Raw genomic sequence first — 8,692 nt, 5'->3', positions numbered from 1 at the left:
ATTGGCCCGCCCGCCCCGTGACGTCGCCGGCCCCAGGGGCAACCCCCGTGCGGGTCGGCGGCGCCTCGTGCGGAGCAGCGGCCCCGGAGAAGAGGGGCCGGCGGGGACTCGATGCCCCCTGCAGGGGGCACGGAGAGGATGCGGGAGGCTCTTGGCAGCGGGGGCAGATGGCAGGACAGGGAGCCGCCGTGTCAAGGTGCCAGCGCAGCCCCTCGAGCCGTGGGGTCGAGGGCAGCTTAGGTTAGAGGCCAGGAAAACCTGCCTCACCGGGAGGGAGGCGAAGCACTGGAAGGGGCACCTCCCCCTTGGAGGTTTTTAAGACGCGGGTAGACAAAGCCTTGGCTGGGAGGATCTAGCTGGGGCTGGTCCTGCTGGGAGCAGGGGGATGGACTAGATGCCTCCTGAGGTCCCTTCCAGCCCTGTGAAGCTACCACCCTGCACAAGCCCCAGCGCACCCAGTGCCCCTCTCCCCGCGGGCCGCCGGCCCGTGCCGGGAAAGCTGAAGCGGGGGCTCCCTTCTCTAGGACCTGCTAGGAGAGAAACTAACATTCACGGGGGAATCCCCCACCCCGCGTCTAAAACTGAATCTGAAAACCTCGGTGGGCGGGGATCAACCAGCTCTAACCAAGAAGGAGCCCTGCAAAGGGAGCTGGCGTGACGTCACGCAACGTCACACCTCCAAAGCCCCTGCCGCAAGTGACTGATATTGGGTAAGACCGGTTACAAGTGCAAAGGTCACCCCATTCACTGGTGAATCCCGAGTGCATTTAGAGCGGACACACGCGCGGAGTTAGCACAGCATAGGGTGAGCCGGGTAGGAAAAGAGCCGAGCAGCTAGTGGTCGTCAGTGCCTGGTTTCTATCCCGCTTCCATCTGAACGTGTGGCCGGGCCCCACAAAGGGTGGCGGGGACAGGACTGGGTTATTGCTGAGGCCGTCAGCTGGGACGGAGGTTTCCCGAGCTCCCAAAGGGATTTAGAGACGCGCTGGGGTGACACTGGAGGCCCCTTCACACAGCCCGGGGGGCGGTGTTGTGACGTCTTAGCAAGAACTGGGCATCGGTCGTTTTGCGTCATCATCGCGCCCGGGACCCTGAGGGCGCGCTGCCAGGCGGGCACCACCACCGGGCACGTGCCTGCCCGGGGAAGAGACGGCGGAGGGGAGCTGCTGCCGGGGTCCCGCAGCGCTGCCGCCCTTGGCTGCGGCCCCGGGCGCTGCCCCGACGCCTCCAGCCCCGTCCCTCCGCATCCCGGGAGATATCCCTTCCCCGGGCAAACCAGCCTCGCTTATCACGGGGCAGCGGGGCATCAGGGACGCCCCCCCAACGCAGACCTGCAGACGGGCACCCCTCTGGAAAGGATGGCACGGACTGGAGGCACGATCACGTCCTCTAATACAGTTGCTCTCAACCTTTTTCGGACCAGGACCCATTTGTGGCCATCAATGACCAGTCCCGACCCAGCGCCCCTCACTCCCGACCTGCTGCCCCCTGCGCCCAACCCCACAAGGTGTGGGCTGTGTGGGGCAGGGGGGAGGTGTGGAGGGCATAGAGAGCCCCAAGCAGCCTCTTGCAGACTGGAACTCTGCCAGCCTGCAAGGGAAAAGCCACAGTTTCCCATGATTTTCTCCTTTAAAGGAGAATCATTTTTTAAAGTTTGTTAGTGACCCTTTAACATATTCTTATGACACACTTCTGGCTCACACACCGTGGATTGAGAAATGCTGCTCTAGAGGGAGCTCAGCAACGTGCCTGGGGCTGAGGTTGTCCAAGATCCCCAAAGGGATTTAGACACAGGCTGGTAAATGGCATGGGAAGGGGGGGGGGGATTACTTACCCCCTGTGGGGAGGGCAAGGACAGAGACATTACATGGCGGTGGCTCTTAAGTACAGCACAGGAGCCCTCCTCCTTTCTAGATACACCTCTTTCCTTGGGAGTGGAGGGAGAGTGACCCACCACGTCCTCTGGAGGGGGCTGGCATCCAGGCCAGAGGAACCAGGCCCTTGGACAGCCGGGACAAGCAGGTTCTTTGCTGTCCATCACCTGCCTACTCTGAGCCACATCTATCCACATCTGGAGTACTATGTCCAATTTTGCATCCCCCTACTACAGAAGGATGTGGACAAACCCAGAAACTCTTTAATCTCTCTGAATTGAATCGGAACCTTAAGTCTTATTTTTGGTCCTTGTGCTACTGTGATGCTGTGGAGGTTTAAGTTGCAGGGACCACAGCAGAATACTGAAATCCAAACTTTTTGTACTGTAAAAACAGTGTTTTAATTTATTTGATTGGGATTGTGTAAAGCTTAAACAAAACCTAAAGTTTGAGGTCCAAGCTACTTGGCACTGTCTCTTGTCAAGTCTGTCAGATTTATGGGAGAAGCAAAGGGTTTTCTTTCGGTGCCATCTTTGGGATCAACTTGGTCTTTCCTGCCCAAGTGCACGAGGGGCTGGACCTGATGATCTGTAAGGTCCCTTCCAGCCCCTAATAACTATGAAACTATGAAATTGGAGAAAATGGTTAGGGGACTGGGGCACATGACTTTTGAGGAGAAGCTAAGGGAACTGGGCTTATTTAGTTTGGAGAAGAGAAGGCTGAAAGGATTTAATAGCAGCCTTCAACTGCCTGAAGAGGGGTTCCAAAGAGGATGGAGCTAGACTGTTCTCAGAGGTGGCAGACGACAGAAAAAGGAACAACAGTCTCAAGTTGCAGCAAGGGAAATTTAGTTTAGATATTAGGGAAAAAAATGTCTTGAGGAGGGTGGTAAAGCCCTGGGCCAGGTTACCCAGAGAGGTTGTGGAGTCTCCATCCCTGGAGGTTTTGAAGACCTGGCTAAACAAAGCCTTGGCTGGGGTGATCTAATTGGGGCTGGTCCTGCTTTGAGCAGGCATTGGACTAGATGACCTCCTGAGGTCCCTTCCAACCCTCATTTTCTATGATTCAATGATTCTGGGGTTCTATCCCAGGAGAATAAAGTCCATCTGCTTTGCCCCCATGGAAGGTAGCCCTGGCAAGAAGCTCCTAGCAGCTGGATCAGCACTTGGCTTAGGGGATCCCTCCTGCATGCCTCCCTCTGCATCCCTTGCTGGGTCAGCTACAGTTTGAACAGCTGAGCATCCACCAGTCAGCAGAGCAGGGGTGCTGGGTATTCAGCTTAGCTCAGAGTCTTAGGAGTCCTCTCCTTAGTGCCTGGACCAAGGATTTCAATGGAAATGGGGAAGGGACCAGAGCTGGGAACCCATGCTAAAGGCAAATGGAGGGAAGGGACACTTCTTCCCTAGATCATTGTTTTCTGTGTAGGGTACATGGGTGATGGCCCTTTTAACCCCCCTCCCCGCAACACCATGAGCTCAGTTCACAGAAAGCAGCAGACACGTCAAAGGCAAGTGGTATATCTAGAAAGGAGGAGGGTCTACTGTGGTGTATCTATGAGACATCTCCTTGATCAGATAGACTCATGTAATGTCTCTCATCTTCTCTTTTAGAGGGGTCATCTTCATCCCAGGAGGGGCTGAAAGCCTGTGGGTACTTGGCCTTTAAGGAGGGGAGCCTTGATTTTTAACTGAGTGAAAATGTAATCTACCTGAAGCTTTTTCTTTTACAGAAAATGCGCTCTCAGTAGCAGCCAGATAGACAATGAAAGATGCATTTATCTGACATTCTGTATTTCCATGCAGAGACAACATGATCCAAAAAATCACTTTACACAGGAAAAAAGTCTGTTGTAAATGATCCATCAATACTCAGCAGAGCTTAGTGAGAACATTCAGGCTGTAGCCCTAATCCTAACCAGCTCTGTGCTAAGCTTCCTGCACTGTGAATAGCACTATGGACTTTCAGTAGCACAAACCACAACCACCTGCTGAAATCCATTCCTATTCAAAGCACTTTATGCATGTGCTGATGTCCTATTGGCCTCAATGACTTAAACACAGCCTAAAATGTAAGCCCCTCCATGAGTGAGGCTGGACAACTGAGCCGGGGGTAGGTTGCACAGTCAGGTAGGTGGGCAAAACTTTGCAAGATCTGGGTTTACGAATGTGCACTATTGCTCCAAAATGACATGTCAAACAACTAAACAGTCCTGGAAGAAACACAAAAATGCTAAACCCTCTTGCTCCATGAATGAGTGGAATCAATGAAAACTCTGAGAATGATTTGCAGAGGGAAGAGAAAAGGACAGATATTATGTCAAACACATGTGCTAAGTCCTCTGAAAGGATTTCAGCAACCCACCAAACATTTCTCAGAAAGGATGAAAAGGGAAGATCAGGGAAAATACCCTTTTTAACCCCCACTGCCAGGTCTCATTTTTAAACATTCTTTTTGTAATTAGTTTATGTAAATCCAAAGTAATAGAAGTTGCTCCCAGAAAACCAAAGGCAGGGGCTTTTCCACCTGTATTTTTAACAGAGCCGCTCTAACAAAAAGTATATGTGTTGGGGGGGGGGGGGGGGCAATAAAAAAAAAGCTCATCATTTTCATTTTCAAAAGACAGATGGGACCCAAAGCCCAGAATGGGACCCAAAGCCCTGGGCTGGATTACCACATTTTCTTATACAACATACTACCCTGCTCCCCGCCCCAGCTGCCGGAAATGGGAATGTGCATAATATGTGAGGGAATAGGGTAAAAGCAGTTCCTGCCACTTCGTGTGTAAAAGCGAAAGTAAAGTAAGGTCTGCATCTGCTCCACAGGGAGCAGAACAATGAGCAGGCTCCACTCCCTAGCTTCTCCTGCTCAGTTACTTGTTACAAGGAAAGATTTTCCATCCCTTCATTCTGCCTTTCAAAAACAAGGTATATATTGTATTTTGGGACACAGCATATGCAAGAAAATACTGTGTTTGCTCTACAACAGGCTTTACTTTTTCTCTGTGCCTTGGTTTCCCATCTATAAAATTAGAGTAATAGTGTTACTCTGCAACATTATGCAGGTACTCCTAACTCTTATCTGTGTTACTATAGTACCCAAAAGGCCCTTCTTATGGGTCCTGGGATAACTACAGTAAAGACTGGGAGATGCTTAGATATTACGATAGTAAGGCTGCATATGAACCTTAGACATACCTTAGGTTTACAGCAAACTGCTACATGACTATAAGCAAAAGTCAAAGTTACACTGACTTCAGTGGAACAGGATCAGAGCTCATATTTATTTTGGAACCAGTCCCTTTTCAAGAGGAAATGGAATATAAGGGCTTCTAGGTCATCAAGGCATCATCTCAGACAACCATATAAAACAATCACTGTGTATAATACAGATCAGGTGTCTTTTAATTTTTCATGTTTTATATACGAAAATAAAAAGGTAGCTATTAGGCAACTCCTTTACTCCTCTGTCATTACTATAAAACTCCAATAGAGCTCAAATTGTTACTTTTCTAAAGAGCTATCATTTTCCAAAAGGGAGTTGGCAGTTTTTACACAGAAAAAGCTGTTCGTTCTGGACAATGAATATCATAACCTGCAGGTAACTTAAAAAAACCCCCACACAGATCCATACAACCTGATGAACACTTTTTAAAGAGCTGACAGGCTCAAACAACTGGGATTTGGCTCTGAGATCCAAGCAATTTCAGCTACTGACAGATAAACCTGCCAAAATATACACAGTAACATTATTATAGCAAATGCTCTTGCAACACAAATAGATACCGTTTTGCAACTGCACTTTCAAACTGGAGATGACAGTGTACAAGGGCAGTGGATTTATTTTTGCTTCTCTTCCTACACCTGTTATGCTCAGTTACACCAGCTGAACATCTGGTTTGCTGTTTCAGAATGGAGCTAGCCTCAGTGTCAAGGGAGACACCAGCTGGATTGGGGCTCATAGACTTCAGTGCACATTGTAGATTTGACTAGGAGCTAAATATGTTCCAAATTGCCCGGGTGATCCTGTGCTGGCAAAAGATGTGCAGACACCTCTGGGAATCATGCAATGAACATTTTATCATGATCCTGCTTGGGTCTGAGTTGGACAACAATCTCTTGCTTTCATCCCTATTCATTTTGCCTCAGGGACACAATGTTTCCCCAGACAGGACCTGTTATTTGTATCTCAAGTTTAATTTCACACACATCCTGAAATCCTTGAAACCAGAGACATGGACAACTCAGCAAAGTTCCCAGTTACGCTTCCCTTCTCATCTATTTTCCATCCTGCAGCCATCACTACAGATCAGCCAGGAGACTCAGCCCTCAGATCACTCTATGAGGTCAGAGTCATCTAGGTTGTGGGCCTTTCTCTCCATGGTCTTGTCCTATGCACTGTCATTTACACTGTCTGGGAAGAATGTGAGTGTGTAGAGAGCCTAGGTTTGATGGCCTTTTTGTAGCATTCACACAGTATGGATGTCAGTGCAAGGTACAAGGTAGTGGGAAAGCAGTTCCTCTGTGCATCAGCACATCTGCCCCCCCTCACAAAGGTGTGATGCTAGCAGTTCCACATCCAGTGGTGTCAGGCTCTCTACATTGGAATAGCAGGGGAGAGAAGGCATTCACTTCACCCCTTTTTGCCCACCCCTTCTCATATGACAATGCTACCAATGACCATCTGTCCCTAGGACATTAAGGAGGGAGCTGCAGAGATGGGAGCAAAGCCATGGAGGAAGAAATCCTTCTCTATGAAAGGACTCTCAGGCAGAGGCTGTCCTCAGAATAAGTATCTTGGCTGTCCATTCCCAGGGGTAGAACAAGGGAAGGTGAGTCATGTCAGTTGCTGGAAAAAACTAAAGGCCAAACCCTTGGGGGGGGGGGGGAACAGTTTAGCCCCATTGAAATCAGTGTTGCTATGCTCATTTACACCACCTTAGATACGGCCCCAGTTCTACTGACTGAGATTAGTTGATCTGGCTTCAAAGTCAGGAAGCCACTGGGAGAGAGATTAGAATATGGAAACCCAGCCACCCTGGCCTTTGCTGTGATCCTTGATGACTTGGGGGTGAGGTGGGCATGTTAGTAGGGAAGGACAGATTACAGCAGGACCTGGACAGGTTACAGGGGTGGGCTAACAAAAATAGGATGGGTTTCAATACTGATAAGTGCAGGGTGCTGCACTTTGGCAGTAGTAACCAGCAGCGCACTTATAAGCTGGGAAACTCCCTTCTTGAAAGCACGGTGGCAGAAAGAGTTCTTGGAGTCCAAGATGAACATGGGCTGACAATGTGAGGTCACAGTCAGTAGGGCTAACCGTACCTTGTCATGCATCCACAGATGCATCTCAAGTAGGCCAAGGAGGTGATTCTCCCCCTCTGTGCAACACTGGTCAGGCCACAATTGGAGTACTGTGTCCAGTTCAGGGTGCTGCACTTCAGGAGTGATGTGGACAACATGGAGAGGGTCCAGAGGAGGGCCATTCTCATGATCTGGGGACAGCAGGGCAGACCCTACGAAAAGAGGCTACGGGACCTTAACCTGTTCAGCCTTCACAAGAGAAGGCTGAAAGGGGACCCGGTGGCCATCTATAAACTCACTAGGGGGGACCAGTGGGGTTTGGGAGAGACCTTGCTCCCCCTAGCATCCCCCGGGGTATCAAGGAATAATGACCACAAGTTGTTAGACAGTAGGTTTAGACTAGACATCCAAAGGCACTACTTCACTGCCAGGGCGGCTAGGATCTGGAACCAACTTCCAAGGGAAGTGGTGATGGCTCCTACCCTGGGGGTCTTTAAGAGGAGGCTTGATGTCTACCTGGCTGGGGTCATTTGAGCCCTGTTTTCTCTCCTGCCCCGGGCAGGGGGTTGGACTTGATGATCTACAAGGTCCCTTCCGACCCTATTTCTATGATTCTATGAATCTATGACTTCATCCTCAGTCCAAGCATTTGCTGAAAAGCTTTGTTTATAGGAGACAATGCAGATTAAATGTGAGGATTATGATTTCAACTTGGCTTTGTGCAGTGGGATGTGAATTTATTGCTCTGAAGATAACCTACTGCACACAGATGTGTACACTAGATTACTACATCTGTATAAGATAATCAGTCAGGCAATTAACTGAAGTGTGCAGCTATGCAAATAGGACATACTTTGCATGGGAAAAGGAATGTTTCGTTGGGATTGCAATTGCCACAGCAATTGCATATTTAATGGCATTTGGTTTTGTTGGACTCTTAGACCCAAGTTTAGGAAGACGAAACGGGTTGATTGAGATGTGATTGAGATGTGATGTAATAATTGTACTGAAAACTGGCTTGGAAGAGAACTTTCAAGCAGCAGTTTGATGTTTGCCTTCTCCAGGCAACAAAACTACACCTTCCTCTGGAGCAAAATGTATGGCTCATGGTTCATAATCAGAGTGCAGTACACTGGGATGGGACACTCAAGGAGGCAGGGGCAAAGATCTGCAGCCCATATCTCACACACTCTGTGCTGTTCCTACCCCTGCTCTCCATCTTGGTGGCATTGAACCTTCCACTGGGAAAGCTTCCTGACTCACAAGCACCCTAAAAGATGGAGAGAAGGGTTATTCCCATTGTACACACAGGAGAAGGGGGAGCAGACAGTTCTGTTCTTATTGGAAAATTCAAGAGCACAGGTTTTCTTCTCATCATGTGTCTGTGCAGTGCCTGGGGCAATGGGGCCCTGAGCCCAGACTGGGGCCTCTGGTAGCTATAGGTAAATGAGTCACAGATAACCATCAGGCCATACTTTTCAAAGTTGATGTCAGGATGGTTTGGTTTGTAGGCATCCA

The sequence above is a fragment of the Crocodylus porosus genome, unplaced genomic scaffold, assembly GCF_001723895.1.
Source record: "Crocodylus porosus isolate Cpor-Errol unplaced genomic scaffold, CroPor_comp1, whole genome shotgun sequence".
Lineage (NCBI taxonomy): Eukaryota > Metazoa > Chordata > Crocodylia > Crocodylidae > Crocodylus > Crocodylus porosus.
The sequence above is the reverse complement of the archived record's forward strand: the minus strand, read 5'-3'. Positions refer to the sequence as shown.